Source organism: Palaemon carinicauda, chromosome 20, assembly GCF_036898095.1.
Source record: "Palaemon carinicauda isolate YSFRI2023 chromosome 20, ASM3689809v2, whole genome shotgun sequence".
Classification (NCBI taxonomy): Eukaryota; Metazoa; Arthropoda; class Malacostraca; order Decapoda; family Palaemonidae; genus Palaemon; species Palaemon carinicauda.
Window position 1 is genome coordinate 12,147,727 of NC_090744.1, and position 2,500 is coordinate 12,150,226.

The window sequence follows — 2,500 nt, forward strand, 5'->3', positions numbered from 1 at the left end:
TACCCACAGCCACATCTCTAGGCTTACCCCATTTAAAAATGCGAACAAGCACGTTTATAGAAGAAGAAGAGGAAGAAGTACTGTAATATACCCTAAGCACCACGAGTATTGAAAGTAATGAGCAACATATTACATTGATAGAACATGTTTCGACTTTAATTATAAGTGTTGTAATGTATGTTATAAAGTACTGAATTCTGTTTACATTACCTCAATGATAGAATGATGCATTATGAATCTTCCTATCTGTTATTTTTGTAGTATTGTGCATAACACAAGTAGTCTGTTTACATGACGTCATCACTCAGTCAGAGAGCTGGAGTGTCATAGAGCTTGCAAACAGCTGCAGTCTCAGTAATGTAGATTAGAACATCAAATGCATTAATTGATATCGAAGTATTATTCCCTGGTAATGTTGATAACAACTCTAACAACATGGGACATAAGACTATAAGCTAAACTGCTAAAATTTACCATGAGTAAAAAGTAATAATCCTGGCATAAATGTTGCCAGGTATTTGCCGTCTTAAAAACGGATATATTATTATTATTATTATCATTATTATTATCATTATTAAATGCTAAGCTACAACCCTAGTTGGAAAAGCAGGATGCTATAAGCCCAGGGGCCCCAACAGGGAAAATAGCCCAGTGAAGAAAGGAAATAAGGAAATAAGGAAAAATAAAATATTTTAGGAATAGTAACAATATTCAAATAAATATTTCCTATTTAAACTATAAAAACTTTAAGAGAACAAAAGGAAGAGGAACTAGATAGAAAAGTGTGCCCGAGTGTACCCTCAAGCAAGAGAACTCTAACCCAAGGCAGTGTAAGACCATGGTACAGAGGCTATGGCACTACCAAAGACTAGAGAACAATGGTTTGATTTTGGAGTGTCCTTCTCCTAGAAGAGCTGCTTACCATAGCTAAAGAGTCTCTCCTACCCTTACCAAGAGGAAAGTAGCCACTGGACAATTACAGTGCAGTAGTTAATCCCTTGGGTGAAGAAGAATTGTCTAGTAATCACAGTGTTGTCAGGTGTATGAGGACAGAGGAGAATCTGTAAAGGATAGGCCAGACTATTCGGTGTCTGTTTAGGCAAAGGGAAAGAACCGTAAACAGAGAGAAGGGTCCTATGTAGTACTGTCTGGCCAGTCAAAGGACCCCATAACTCTTTAGCGGTAGTATCTCAACGGGCGGCTGGTGCCCAGGCCAACCTACTACCTTTATTGACGTAAAGGAGTGATATTACGGTCACCAACCCGTAAAAGATGATAACAGACTGACCTAATTCCTTTTATAGTTTATATATGAAATATCTTTTTTAATGTTTTAAACTTGGGGTTTCACAGAAAAAAAAAGTTTGACTGTTACACTTGGGGTTTTCACAGAAAAAATTGTTTGACTGTTTAACTCTCTCTCTCTCTCTCTCTCTCTCTCTCTCTCTCTCTCTCTCTCTCTCTCTCTCTCTCTCTCTCTCTCTCTCATTCCAAAGTGGTAAAAATTCTTTATAGATGAGCGGCAGATGAAGAGATTGTATTTCTGATATGAATCAAGCCGGAAGAAGTGGAGAGACTAACTACTCTATAATTCGACAGGTCAAGAATTGTTGTGGGTTGATTATAATTGAACGGAAGGAGGCAGGCGTCCCATAATTATAGATTATTATTATTATTATTATTACTATTATTATTAGCCAAGCTACAACTCTAGTTGGAAAAGCAAAATGCTATAAGGCCAAGGGCTCCAATAGGGTAAAATAGCCCAGTGAGGAAAGGAAATAAGGAAATAAATAAATGATGAGAACAAGTTAACAATAAATCATTCTAAAAACAGTAACAACGTCAAAACAGATATGTCCTCTATAAACTATTAACAACGTCAAAAACAAATATGTCACATACTGTATAAACTATAGAAAGACTCATGTCAGCCTGGTCAACATAAAAACATTTGCTCCAACTTTGAACTTTTGAAGTTTTACTGATTCATCTACCTGATTAGGAAGATCATTCCACAACTAAGAGGTAATCAGCTGATGAGAGTTTCTGAGAATGTACAGTCATCTATTGAAAATCACTGTAAAGATTAATGCTGAAATGGTTTATATATGTTAACGGGATGCTCTTATTACATAATGCATTTTCACCTTTTAATATCTAACTATAAGGTGAAAATAGTTTCAAAACCATAGAAAAGATCTAAAATAACTATAAATTGCGTCAGCCCAAAAAGGGGCTTACAGCGACATCAACCCCCCCCCCCAACTGGGCCTCCAGCTGCTTCGTTCATGTTATGCCATGCCCCCCCCCCCTTTGAAACTGCTGGATACACACTTGCTCCTTATTCTAACAATGCTTTCACCAGATTTAAAAAGCATTAATCAAACTGTTTCCCTTTTGCTCCCAGTCACCCCCCCCCCCCCGCCAACCCCAAAGGTTATAGAGAGCATCTCATCCTATACACTGAGAAAACTCTTTTCCTGCCTCTTCTCTCATT

General features: G+C 37.3%; 1 long non-coding RNA gene across 1 annotated transcript in view; it reads right to left on the minus strand.

The window, feature by feature from the left end:
* Positions 1-2,500, minus strand: part of LOC137659442 (uncharacterized) — a 26,443-nt gene that overhangs the window by 23,807 nt on the left and 136 nt on the right. The window lies entirely within an intron of this gene.